The 15,093-nt window shown below is 40.2% G+C and overlaps 1 pseudogene; it reads right to left on the bottom strand.

Moving 5' to 3' along the window:
* Positions 1–14,956, bottom strand: part of LOC137049409 (zinc finger protein 850-like) — a 27,986-nt pseudogene extending 13,030 nt beyond the window's left edge.
* Between the last annotated feature and the right edge of the window lie 137 nt (positions 14,957–15,093).

The following is a 15,093-nucleotide window of genomic DNA, read 5'->3' as shown; positions in this document are numbered from 1 at the left end:
CTATCTTTCATGAATGGAGACTGCATTCATATAATGCGCACCGTTATGAATTCCTGCACAGATTATTTAATTTCACTTTAGAATGAGTACCAATTTGAGAGCAAATTGCTTGAATGGTGTGTTTAATATTAATATCAATACTATTTTTTATGAAAAACAGAACAGAACAGTACAATGACAAGCTCGCTTAAATGGGAGCTTTTACATTTAGCTTTGAAACTGAATCTTCCGCCATATATTGTCAGCTTCTCACTCATGATAAATTAAATGTGTCCGTTTTTATTTCGGCTCCCATGTTAACCGGTTAGAGCCTGCACACTGGCTACGAGACACGTGCGGCTCAACACGTGCATGCTTGAAATAGAAGAGACGCCTATTTTTCACGCGACACACAAGCGTGTTGGAAGCGTTTCCAGGCAAAATAGAATAGGAAAATATGTTTATGTAATTTTGACACAAATAAATATTAATAAATGACATTTTCATGTTTGAAAGTCGTAGGTTAACATAAATGCAAATATAGGCCTAATTGTAATAATAAAAAACGAAATAATTATCAATTTTGAAATATTAAATCTGTCAATACAGAACAAAATATTTTGTAGCCTCTTTTGCCATCAATACCATAGATATGTATGGTCAGTCGGCTACTGCAGACGTTGTCTTTGCTGTATCAGTAGGCTATATATTTATGTTTAACATGAAGTATAGGGCTTCCCTGTACATCAATAGCAGCAGCAGTGCCACGTCAGACAAGCTACTGGTGTGCAAAGGCATAGAAAACGCCACAGTTGACACGCAACAGAAATGCCACACACTGGCCTACAAATATCAAAACCAATATCGATACATATTACTGTTTATGATTTCATACAGTTATATCTATAACGAAAAAACATTTACAAGTCATGACATCATATCCGGGAGTTAAGTCAGGATGAATTTCTATATCACAGAGGTCCCTAGAAAATACTAATCCTGTGCGAACAGGGCTACATTCAGATCGATGATCAAACACAGATGGAGTAGATGGAGTCCTTCAACACCCCTAATTCTTCACAGTCCCAGAGCTCGTCCTGGGTCCACATTTCATTCAGTAACATTATGGGCTGTTTTGATTTATATGATGTTTAATGTTGATGATCTTGTTATTGCATATGCATCTGCTTACATATGATCGCTTGTGTGTGTTTTGATCAGAAGATGATGTACTCATTCAGAAGAAGGCTTCTCTCCAGTGTGTATTCTCATGTGGGATTTGAGACTCCCTTTATGAGTGAAACGCTTTCCACACTGTTGGCAGGTGTAAGGCTTCTCTCCAGTGTGAACTCTCATGTGTTCCTCAAGGTTTCCTTTTCGATTGAAACTCTTTCCACACTGTTGGCAGGTGTAAGGCTTCTCTCCAGTGTGAATTCTCAAGTGGACTCTGACACTCCCCTTTTCAGTGAAACTCTTTCCACACTGTTGGCAGGTGAAAGGCTTCTCTCCAGTGTGAACTCTCATGTGTTGCTCAAGTCTTCCTTTATGAGGGAAACTCTTTCCACACTGTTGGCAAGTGAAAGGATTCTTTCTGGTGTGAACTCCCATGTGGGCTTTAAGATCCTCTTTTCGAGTTAAAATCTTTCCACACTGTTTGCAGGTGTAAAGCTTCTCTCCAGTGTGAATTCTCATGTGTTTATCAAAATTTACTTTATGATTAAAACTCTGTCCACACTGTTGGCAGGTAAAAGGCTTCTCTCCAGTGTGAACTCTCATGTGGACACTGAGACTCCCTTTTTGAGTGAAACTCTTTCCACACTGTTGGCAGGTGTAAGGCTTCACTCCAGAGTGAATTCTCAAGTGGAGTCTGAGACTCCCTTTTTCAGTGAAACTCTTTCCACACAGTTGGCAGGTGAAAGGCTTCTCTCCAGTGTGAACTCTCATGTGGACATTAAGATGCTGAGTTTGAGTGAAACTCTTTCCACACTGCTGACAGGAGTAAGGCTTCACTCCAGTGTGAACTCTCATGTGGACTCTGAGACTCCCTTTTTCAGTGAAACTCTTTCCACACTGTTGGCAGGTGAAAGGCTTCACTCCATTGTGAATTCTCATGTGGACTCTGAGACTCCCTTGTTTAGTGAAACCATTTCCACACTGTTGGCAGGTGTAAGGCTTCTCCCCAGTGTGAACTCTCATGTGGGCTTTAAGATGCCCTGTTTTAGTGAAACTCTTTCCACACTGCTGGCATGTGTAAGGCTTTCCTCCAGTGTGAATAATTGTTTGTGTTTTATGGTTTTCTTTTTTAATAATGCTCTTACCACACTCTTGGCGGCTGAACGGCTTCTCTCCTGAGGAAATCTTTTCAGTCTGTGAGCAAATAAAAGATTTTTCTCCAGTTATGAAATCATGATGTTGGCCATTCATATCTTTCTTTTCCATTTCATTTAGTTCTTGACTCTCCACTTTCAGTGCAATCGGATCTAGAAGAGACAAAAAACCCAGTTTAATTTACATTTACGCATTTGGCAGATGCTTTTATCCAAAGCAACTTACATTGCATTCAAGGTACACATTTTAAATTTTTTGTCAATTCTTGCTTTCCCTGGGAATCGAACCCATGACCTTGGCGCTGCTAGCGCCATGCTCTACTCATTTAGCTACAGGAAAGACGCACAAAACAACAGACATCAAGATATTAAAACATTTGAAGCGGTGGTAAAACACGATTTCACTTTTCTAACTTTAGCTAGTGTGTAATGTTGCTGTTTGAGCATAAACAACATCTCCAAAGTTACAACATTCAAAGTTTAAAGCAAAGGGAGATATTTGCTTTTAAAGAAATATATTTAATGGACTATAGCAAACGGCCGGTAGGGAACTACAACCTTTTCCTCCAGTCTTGCTGACATCAGCAGCTCCAATATTTACATAAACCCCTCCTTCGAGAATATTAAAGGTGCACTATGTAGTATTTTTGCAGTAAAATATCCAAAAACCACTAGGCCGATGTTATATATTTTGTTCAGTTGAGTACCTACAATATCCCAGATGTTTCCAACTATTTGTAAATTATGAGAAAATTGCTATTTTAACTAAGGACAGGGGCGTTTCAGCATTGCATTTGAGGGAGTCGCCTGTCAATCGCGTCATATCTGCGCTACCCTCGGTTTCGGCTTTTATTTGGCAGGAGCGCTTTACTCTTAGCAGTGTAAACAAGTGAACGCACGGAGTAACGTCATAACATCGTTTTAAACTCACTTAAATGTATCTAATATGATGTCAAGGTGAATTCAGGGTGATTGGGACAATTCCCAAGTCATCTCAATGCCAACAATTGTCCCAATCACCTCAAATTCACCCTATATAAGGAGAAGTGATGATCTTGTGTTGTAAATCCAGCAGGCTCTTTTAGTGTTTTAAACATAATGGCAGCACGGACACCCACAGCCCAGATAACTTTACCGATCAACTAACACAACCATTTTCGACCCTATTCCCTCACGTAATGTCACATTACATATATCAGGTGAAGTGGAAGATCTTGTGTTGTAAATCCAGCAGGCTCCGACTCCCTGTCAGTGTTGAAAACATGTAATGGCAGCGCCCGGCCAACGCTCGTGATAACTTACATACAAACACGTGCATAGGCGGTTAGCGAATCAGAACACAGCTGGGCCAGCTAACCAATCCTAGCCAACTGAGTATTTTTGAGGGACCGGCTTCATAGAACCCGGAAACCATCAGACCATTTTTACAAGGAGGGAAAGAGCGGTGTACCATAAAAGGTAAAATATATGATAAATAATGCAATCGTACAAAACATGAACACGTTATTGTGTGTACATGTATAACATGTATGCCAACTAAGCTACAGAAAAAGAGGGGTTATATTTAATCTCAAACTTTTCTCAATATTTTCTCAAAATAAGCATTTCCGTTCTTTAGGACAATTTCCAAACTCATCATGTTTGGATTCTATGTGGTTAGGACACTGCCACAGATGTTATTGAAGTGGTTTGGAATATAGGGCTGTGCAGTTTGGGGAAAATATCTAATTGTGATTTTTCTAACAGATATTGCAATTCGAGTTTGCGTTTTAATGTCTATCAAAGAGATGGTTAGCTTCTTGCTGCTTAAATGCAGTTAGTGCTGCCTACAGAAAAAAGAACTGAAAAGATATTACCCGATTTCAACATTTATTATGATTTCTTTTTAAATACCCAGTAATTAAACAGTATCACTTTTCTGTAGTGCAAACTAGAGGTTTTTCTAGTGCAAACAATTTCCAGTAAAATCAAATAATGACCATACCTTTCTGTAAACAAGCTCTTCTGACTTTCAAATAAGTTAAGCTTATTGTGATGAAAACAAGCCCACCAGCTCGTATTCCGGGAGGAAATGTGAGTCCGTAAAGGAATATACAGATGATGGCGCACTCGCAAAAGCACTTTGTGCAAGGCGCTATTTATTTACAGTGTCAGAGAGGTTAATTAATTAAATCAGAAAAATGTTCAAAAGAATATAGGTCAATATACAAGCCAAACAGGTATCCACAGTATACAAACTATTGGGTTTTGCTGAGGCACCACAGTAGCACTCATTGACTTGGTAAAACAAGTCCTGTCTTTAGGTTTGGCCTGGGTTTATATAGGACAAACCCCGCCCCTTTTTGGCCCATTCCATTTCCAGGTACATATAACATTTAATACCAACACAAGTACCTCATCTACTTATGAGATTGCCATCCATTATAAGTGATCAATAATAATCCATTCCCCATTTATAACACATAATCCTGCCAGATAAATACAGACACAAACACCTATTCACACTAGACAGTGGTTTCGCCAGCTTCTGGTGGAACTGCACTAGCGCAACCCAGGCTGTGATGTCATAAGCGGCCGCCACTCACTCGTTCGGTTTGGCCAGCACAGCTTCCCGCAGGAAGACTGACTACACTGCACACAAATACCACTGAGACCAGACAATAAGAATGCACAGTTTAAGTGCATGAAATGAACGGGAACTGGATATGGAGGAGAGAATGGAGAAATGGGTGTTTGTCAATGTGCTATCAGTAATGCTTGTGCACCCGTCCCTCTGATAGTCGCAACGGCAGGGAGGAACGAGACAGGTAATGAATGAAATCAGTATGTATGTGCGTATGTGTGTACCAGGGCTGCTTCCCCAGCGGTGGCAACTGATGTGACTTTATCACACTTATATTGGCTAAAACACAAAGTACCGTATTTCCTCAAATAAAAGCCTGTAGTCAAATAAACACCGGGCCTCTGATAGTGGCCGGGAGTGTGGTCAGCACGAACAAATAAAGGCCGGTCTCAAATAAAGGCCGGGGGAAAATGAGTGGATAATCTCCTAAATGCCGTTAATTTAATGCAAAACCATCCTGATGCCACGCGCCCCGATGCGAGTCATGACAGTGCGACACACACTAATCCTGGTCTCTTCTGTAGTTAACCTAAAAAATTTACAGGGATTACTTTGTAAATAAAATTGAGAATATAACGGATGCATGTGCCATTTTAAATAGGCTACTGTAGTCTATGAGAGATGCGACGTCTGTGGAAATACCGTGTCAGGCAGGCTACAGATATCGATCTTCACAATGCGTGCGCCTTAATCTGCTCTGTCAGTAGTCAGGGCACTGATCAGGGATCAGCCCATGGACTTACCGGTATGTCCTGATCAGTGCCCTGACTACTGAACTAGGGAGCTGATTAAGACCCACCTAATATTAACCTCTCGTCTCTTTTATGTCTTAAGCCTCGAAGCTCAGCTCCGCGCAGCGCCACATCTCAAGCCTTGTTTATACTTTCGCTGTCTCCGCTGACTGCACGCGCTCCTCCCCAAACGGATTAGGCCATGCTCGCGCATGTGCTATTCTTTGAAATGACAGAGGGCAATTCGAAGTAATTGTTCTATAAACCAACAGGAAAAAGTGTCGAGAAGAAGTGGGCTAATGTACACAGGTGATATATAGTTTAGTACATTTCACCAAAAACCACACTACAAAAGAATCGTGTAAAACTCAGTAAACCTTGGCTTGATATTATTACTTGTGACATAAGAACAAAATATGCACTAAATTAACGATCTCGGGGGCGCTAGTGAGCATTCAATGGAGTAAGACGTGAGTGGCTTAGCTCCTGTCTAGCTTTCTTTAAAATTATTATTTTATAGTGCATTTTCGTTGAATCTATTGTGGACGCCGTTTTCTAATATTCGTGATACGCCTCTGGACAACTACCACCCGTATCAGTGTCTGATGTTCTATGTGACCAAACTGTGCAAACTAAGTTTACTTCCAGCAATCTCCCTTCTCCAGACTTTGAGTGTTCTAGATAGTTGCAACAAGGTTTGTGCGTCTTGACTGATCCCTCTCCAATTTCTTCAGATTCTTAAGATTGGACTGCTTATTCCCTTCCTCACTCCAACCATTTGCAAGATTCTCATGACTTACCTGCATTCATCCGATTTACTTAATGGTTGTCAATAAATCACCCTTGCACTGCATTCTCTCTGTCTCCGAGTGTGCTTCCGTAACAGAAGACAGGACCCATAACAGACCACAGTGCGATGGACATATTCCTTATCCCACAGAGCCCAGCCAATCTGCTTCTCTCCATCTCCCAGGACCACCGTCCCGTCGATGAATATATCAAGAAGTTCCTCAAACTTGCAGACCAGGTTCCCTGGAACGATGCGACCCTCAAGATGATTCTTTTTTGGAGCGGTTTAGACGATCCATACATCAGATGATTACCAGCCAATGCCAGCAGTTTTGAAGAGTGCAGACTTACAGGCTTGTCTTCAGGTCAAGAATATAACCTGGTGAAGGAACACCAGCTTACAGACTTTTGTTCTGATCCGCCTTCCCGCAACAAGTGTCCAGTGAGGGATCCAGCCTGCAACGAGTGTCGAGTTAGGGATCCAGCCCGCGACGAGTGTCCAGTGAGGGATCCAGCTGCCTGTCTCAAGCCTCACTGAAGAATACATGTGCCAAAGTAAGACTGGACATGACATTGACAGAGTCCCAAGATGCTGTAATACAAGCGGCTGCTCCAAGACTGGCAACTGGGAGAAAGTGGACCACAACTGAGGCCATACAGCAAGCTAAATCTGCTCTCAGACATGGAGACATTGTAGGACAGGTGCAGCAAGGAAAAGGGGTTTTTTTTCAATGTGACACTGATTTCATATGACCTTTCCATAAACAATTAATTAACATCAAGTCACTTACATTTTTTTGACTGCTTTATTGTTTTTGTTCTATTTCCTTAAAGCCTTGTGTGTTTGAAACATTTTGGCTAGAGAGGAGCAATTCAATTGACTGATAGACAACTACTCTGTAAGTGTTTGTAACTTTTCTCATTTGATTGTTTGTTAATTTGTTGTTGGATAAGTGTGTCTGTGTAGTGCTGAGGTGTGTATTATTAGTTTTGGTATATTCTCTCGGTGTGTGTGGGAGTTAGCATTTGTTGAGTTAGCATTTGTTTGGTCAGTGCCACGTTGGGAAGCGAGTTTGTTGGGGGCGTGGCCAGCGAGGTATTAAAAGCCTTGTGTGTTTGAAACATTTTGGCTAGAGAGGAGCAATTCAATTGACTGATAGACAACTACTCTGTAAGTGTTTGTAACTTTTCTCATTTGATTGTTTGTTAATTTGTTGTTGGATAAGTGTGTCTGTGTAGTGCTGAGGTGTGTATTATTAGTTTTGGTATATTCTCTCGGTGTGTGTGGGAGTTAGCATTTGTTGAGTTAGCATTTGTTTAGTCAGTGCCACGTTGGGAAGCGAGTTTGTTGGGGGCGTGGCCAGCGAGGTATTAAAAGCCTTGTGTGTTTGAAACATTTTGGCTAGAGAGGAGCAATTCAATTGACTGATAGACAACTACTCTGTAAGTGTTTGTAACTTTTCTCATTTGATTGTTTGTTAATTTGTTGTTGGATAAGTGTGTCTGTGTAGTGCTGAGGTGTGTATTATTAGTTTTGGTATATTCTCTCGGTGTGTGTGGGAGTTAGCATTTGTTGAGTTAGCATTTGTTTGGTCAGTGCCACGTTGGGAAGCGAGTTTGTTGGGGGCGTGGCCAGCGAGGTATTAAAAGCCTTGTGTGTTTGAAACATTTTGGCTAGAGAGGAGCAATTCAATTGACTGATAGACAACTACTCTGTAAGTGTTTGTAACTTTTCTCATTTGATTGTTTGTTAATTTGTTGTTAGATAAGTGTGTCTGTGTAGTGCTGAGGTGTGTATTATTAGTTTTGGTATATTCTCTCGGTGTGTGTGGGAGTTAGCATTTGTTGAGTTAGCATTTGTTTAGTCAGTGCCACGTTGGGAAGCGAGTTTGTTGGGGGCGTTCCCAGCTGCTTTCAATAACGATACTCAAGTGAGTATAAATAGCGTGATAGTCCGCGGCAGCGGAAGCGGCAGTGTGAAGCCCTCCTTGTGTGAAGACCGACGAGTGTAAAGACTTCAACTCTTCCCAGTGCAACTCATCCCGAGCAAGGACCCCGGCAAGGCACTTGAGTATCATCTTCCTTTTCATTATTTGTGTTCGGCTCTAATTCCTATCTGGCCTTTTCACCATGTGCTTTCAAATCTCAACTATAACTACTAGCACTCGTAAATCACGCTCCGTACGCACGAGACGCCGTAATCCTAATAATTTGCGCTATATCCTAACATCCTCTGCTACTTTACTCTTTATTCCAATTGGTCTCTGGAATTGCCAGTCGGCTGTAAACAAAGCAGACTTTATTTCATCTATTGGGACTCATTCTCAGCTTAGCCTCATGGCCCTAACTGAGACCTGGATCAAACCAGAGGACACTGCCACTCCTGCAGCCCTCTCAAGCAATTATACTTTTTCACACACTCCTCGGCCTATTGGGAGGGGTGGGGGTACTGGTTTGCTTATCTCAAATGATTGGAAATTTGATCCATTACCGTCTCTACCGGCCAATTCATTTGAATCGCACTCAATCACTATTACTCACCCTGTTAAAATCCATGTGGTAGTGGTCTATCGTCCTCCAGGTCACCTCGGTAACTTTGTGGAGGAGTTGGATGTGTTACTTTCTAGCTTCCCTGAGGATGGCACTCCACTGATTCTGCTTGGCGACTTCAACATCCATCTTGATAAACACCTAGCTGCAGACTTCAGCACTCTACTGACTTCATTTGACCTTAAGTTAGTATCTACTACGGCTACTCACAGATCAGGTAACCAATTAGACCTGGTCTACACACGCAACTGCTCCACAGACAACACTTTAGTTACTCCATTACACACCTCAGACCACTTTCTCATCACTCTTAACCTCATACTGACTCCTGATACAAAACGTACTCCTACACAGGTTACCTTTCGGCGTAATCTACGCTCACTCTCTCCCTCTCGCCTATCCACTATGGTTTCATCTTCACTCCCTCCACCTGCTCAGTTCTCAGCACTGGACACTAACAGTGCTACCGACACTCTTTGCTCCACTCTAACATCCTCCTTAGACAGTTTTTGCCCCCTTTCATCCAGACCAGCCCGCCCCACCCCATCTGCCCCCTGGCTGTCTGAAGTTCTCCGTGAACATCGCTCTGGACTCAGGGCGGCAGAGAGGAAATGGCATAAATCTAAAAACAATACTGACCTTGCCTTTTATCAGTCTCTTCTCTCTTCTTTCTCTACAAATGTCTCCACTGCTAAAACAACATACTACCACAACAAAATCAACAATTGCTCTGACTCTCGCCAACTCTTTAAAACATTCTCCTCTCTCCTTTGTCCACCTCCTCCCCCTCCTTCATCAACTCTTACAGCTGATGACTTTGCATCATTTTTCACCAACAAAACAGCTCTCATTAGCAACCAGTTCTCCTCATCACTAACTGACACGCACATCTCAACAACTAACACGAACACGCTTCCATCCTTCTCTCCACTCTCCGAGGCAGATATTTCTAAACTCATCCTTTCCAATCACCCTACTACCTGTCCACTTGATCCTATTCCCACTCACCTCCTTCAGGCTATTTCTTCTTCAATCACTCCTGCACTCACTCACATTGTCAACACTTCTCTTCACACGGGCACCTTTCCCACAGCATTTAAGCAGGCTCGGGTAACCCCACTGCTTAAGAAACCCTCTCTGAATCCAGCACTTTTAGAAAACTACCGACCGGTATCCCTTCTGCCTTTCATTGCAAAGACCCTTGAGCGAGTTGTGTTCAATCAACTCTCTATGTTTCTGGAACGGGACAACCTCCTAGACAACAACCAATCCGGCTTCAAAAGCGGCCATTCGACTGAGACTGCCTTGCTCTCGGTAACTGAGGCACTGAGACTGGCAAAAGCAGCTTCCAAATCCTCAGTGCTCATTCTGCTGGATCTGTCTGCTGCTTTTGACACAGTTAACCACCAGATCCTCCTGTCAACACTTAAGAGGACGGGGATCTCAGGATCTGCTCTCCAGTTGTTCAGGTCTTACCTCTCTGGTAGGTCCTACAGGGTGTCATGGAGAGGTGAAGTGTCTAAGTCTCATAATCTAGCTACTGGGGTTCCACAGGGCTCAGTCCTTGGACCACTTCTCTTCTCCATCTACATGTCATCATTAGGTTCTGTCATTCAGAAACACGGCTTCTCCTATCACTGCTATGCGGATGACACTCAACTCTACTTCTCATTTCAACCAGATGATCCTACAGTCAGTGTTCGTATCGCTGCCTGTCTGACAGACATTTCTGACTGGATGAAAGAGCATCATCTTAAACTCAATCTTGCAAAGACAGAATTACTTGTTTTCTCAACCAACCCAGCACTTCATCAAAATTTCTCCATTCAGCTTGGTTCATCGACCATCAACTCCATCAAGGACAGCAAGAAACCTTGGAGTTGTGATTGATGACCAGTTAAACTTCACTGACCACATTACTGCAACAGCCCGGTCCTGCAGATTTGCTTTATACAACATTAGAAAGATTAGACCCTTCCTATCAGAACAGGCTGCACAACTCCTGGTTCAAGCTCTTGTTCTCTCCAGACTGGATTATTGTAATGCTCTTCTGGCTGGGCTTCCAGCATGCACTATCAAACCCTTGCAGCTGATCCAGAATGCAGCGGCGAGAGTGGTCTTTAATGAGCCGAAGAGAGCGCATGTTACGCCTCTCTTCATCAAACTGCACTGGTTGCCAATGGCTGCTCGCATCAAATTCAAGGCACTAGTTATCGCCTACAAAACAACCTCTGGCTCTGCACCAATATACCTAAATTCACTTGCTCAGACTTACACACACTCTAGAAGCTTGCGTTCTGCGAGCGAGCGGCGCCTCGTGGTTCCATCCCAAAGAGGCATGAAATCGCTCTCACGGACATTTTCCTGGACCGTTCCCACCTGGTGGAATGACCTGCCGATCTCAATTCGTGCTGCCGAGTCTGTAGCCATTCTTAAAAAACATCTTAAGACACATCTTTTCCATTTGCACTTGACCAATACAGAATAGCACTTACTGATCACCACAGCAACGACCAAAAGCGCACACTCCTGGATCATATCTACGTCTCTCATCCGGATTTGTGCCTTCAAGCGGGTATGTTACATAGTTATCATAACTATCAGAATCCAGTGTTCTGTATATTGCGTACGTGAGTTTTTGTTGTAGATGGCTATTGCTGCGCGTTTAGCTAGAATACAAAACCAACCCATTGGGCCACTGAATCTGCATTAACGACAACAGCTGGGGCAACAGCCTTAGTCCTAATGGGTTGTAGCTATCTTAGCTATCAAAATCCAGTGTTCGGCACTTTGCGGACGTGAGTTTTTGTTGTAGATGTCTGTCTTTAAAAAAAACAACAAAAAAAACAAAAAAAATTGTTGTGTATTGTGCTAATTAATTGAGATTTCTTACAGCTCTTATAGGTTTTTGGCCTTGTCTGTTCCGTTGCTTCTATTACTCTCCCCTTTTTTGTAAGTCGCTTTGGATAAAAGCGTCTGCTAAATGATTAAATGTAAATGTAAATGTAAATTTCAGCAGCGAAAATATTTCCAAGATCATATCATATGTCCACATCAGAACCATAACATATCGCACAGCAACAGTGCGTTACTGAATGATTCAGTGTTTGAATGAATCGGTTGAATCAAAGATTCAATGCCCTATTCATAAAATGACTGCCTCATTCATGAACGACTCAGCCGAACGACTCAATGACTCTCTCATTAGTACTCACCTGCCGCCACCTAATGGTGGTTTAGTTAACTTTTAGTTAAAACAATCTCATAACATTATTTAATGCAGTTTTAGTTTTTCAGTGTTAATTATTTAATTTGATTGGTAACAACCCAATAGCATATTATTCTAATTTAATTTATTGATCAAATGTAAGAATATAAAGGGAAAGCTGAAGCATAGCCTATATTTAATAAGATTAGGGGGAAATGTCCTTTATAAAAGGTAAAAATATAAAATATGAAGATTTAAATACAAAGCTGATGAGAATGTTGCCTCAGAATAATGATACTTCAAAATAATGATACAAGGCTAATGTACCAAATATTAACATTGAGTTCAAATACTTATTTGCAGCTAAATCATATAAATTAATAGTGTTAAAAAATCATACATTGTGATTTTTTTTTTTTCAGATTATGTCTCTCACAGTGGACATGCACCTACGATGACAATTTCAGACCCCTCCATGATTTCTATGTGGCAAAATAGCAGGGTGTTCAAATAGTTATTTGATTTATATATATATATATATATATATATATATATATATATATATATATATATATATATATATATATTAGGGCCGGGACTCGATTAAAAAAATTAATCTAATTAATTAGAGGCATTGTAATTAATTAATCGAAATTAATCGCATTTTAATTGCATATAAATATTTGACCTGAGAACAATGAGAAGTAATTTTTCACATGTATTTTTAGTATACCATTGAATAATGACTGAATACATAAGCTTAATCAACAAAATATCGTTTATTTATTTCAGTCCAGCAGACCAGTGCAATGTTTGCCATTAAGTGTAGCAAAAGCATATTTGTGATATTTGAGGCTCGATGTGCTGCGGTGATACGCTAACTCCTTGTTGTATAGCTTGCACACAACCATGCTCTTGTCGACGCTTCCATCCTTTTGTTTTTTAAAACACAATGTCCCATCCACGGGGCCAAGCAAAGCGGTCTCATCAGCTTCTTCGCTCATGTTCACTATGGCTTGTTGTTGTCGTGACTCGTGAGCGCTAGTTGGTGTTCCAGTATAATCGGTCCGTCGAAACTCATTCATTGAAAAACGTTACGCGGTGCAAAAATAAGTGTGGTTAAAATTATGTTATTTATTTTTTTGCGCAATTAATTAACGCGTTAAAGTCCCGTAATTAATTAATCTTAATATATATATATATATATATATATATATATATATATATATATATATATATTAGTAAATATTTTTTTCAAAATTATTTATACATAATGACGTTATGATGCGTAGGGCATCAAGGCAGGTACTGCATAATATGTTAATGATTTGGTAACATTGTGATACAGTCAGGCTAATAAAGCTAATTTGAAATTGAAAATTGACTCCTGAATACGGATCAAATGACTGAGTTGAGCTTTGAGAATGAAACCAACCTGTTTGGTCCTCAGTTTCTTCATGTTTGACTCTCAATGTTTCTTCAATCTTCACGTCTTCACTCTCCTCTTTAATAAACACCATCTTTGTTTGGTCCTCAGTTTCTTCATGTTTGACTCTCAATGTTTCTTCAATCTTCACGTCTTTACTCTCCTCTTTAATAAACGCCATCTTTGAGATAAGAATAATCACAGAAATAAAAAACACATCCAAACTAAATCAGTAGTTCAGTCACTGGTAAGAGAGTCAGTCAGAGTGAGAGTTAATGGCCTTAAATGACCTGATTCCACAACAACAAACTCTCTAAAAACTACAAATTAATAAAAGATAACGATTTATATAGCAGGTTCATATTTAGACATGTTATGCTAAATGTATTCATCTGTAGATTACATTTAATAGATTACACTTCAGTGAGAACATTAGCAGTTGCTTTACAGAAGTTTTCATTATTGTGTTTGCTGTTCTTGTTACATTTACACATTTAACTTTATCACATTTAATTTGGCTAACTTTAGGCATATAAGACCATATTTAACAAAAGAGGCAGTAAAACTATTAATGCACTCAATGATTTTTGCTCATTTTGTTAATGCCGTGTATGCACATCCCCCCTTATGCCAGTTTATAATGTAGAAAGAAAATAATGTCAGAACAACGAGAGCAATTACTAGAGGAGACTGTGTTGAACAGTTTAGATGGACAACATTTGGCCGATCAGTCTTTTCAGTTAAAGCCATTCATTACTGGAATACTCTACTAACTCAATTAACGGATAGTACAAATTACTCAACATTTAAACAGACACTAAAGGAATGGCTAAAAGCTAATCAAACTAAAAACAATCATGCGTAAATTATATCATAAAAGCCATCCAAACTCGTAATCATGTGTAATTTTAATGTTTCTGCTATTATTATCATCTCTAGGAGTGCTACTGTGTCCGTGATTTGGCACTATATTACTTTGATACCAATTCTTTGTGTTTGATAAATGTTTTATTATTTGTGGATAATAGTGAATTTATTGCGTATATTGTATTTTGTGATAATTTACTCTCCGTGTTTATGATAAACTAATTCATGATATATAGAGAAATGAGACGCATCTTTTCTGTTACACGTGTGAATAAAAAATAAAGCTAGTAATGTTAGAAAACGCATTATAATGTTAAGTTCAATAATCAAACATTCATTTAACTGTTCTTGTTGAAACTATAACATTGCCTGAACAGTTTTTATTGATTTAAACACTTTAAAAGCTTAAAACACAAACCTTTCTTCAGCAGAATCACAACAGATGCAGGAGCGCGGCGCAGCCTTATGACGTCACATCTCCACTACAAAATAAAAGTCCTGATCTCATGCTCAAGTCACAGATGTCTAGAGACATTCACATACATACAAACAATACAACACATATCAGTTTAATTCTTGAATACATATTTAAA

This window comes from Pseudorasbora parva, chromosome 20 (assembly GCF_024679245.1).
Source record: "Pseudorasbora parva isolate DD20220531a chromosome 20, ASM2467924v1, whole genome shotgun sequence".
NCBI classification, from domain to species: domain Eukaryota; kingdom Metazoa; phylum Chordata; class Actinopteri; order Cypriniformes; family Gobionidae; genus Pseudorasbora; species Pseudorasbora parva.
The sequence above is the reverse complement of the archived record's forward strand: the minus strand, read 5'-3'. Positions and strand labels throughout refer to the sequence as shown.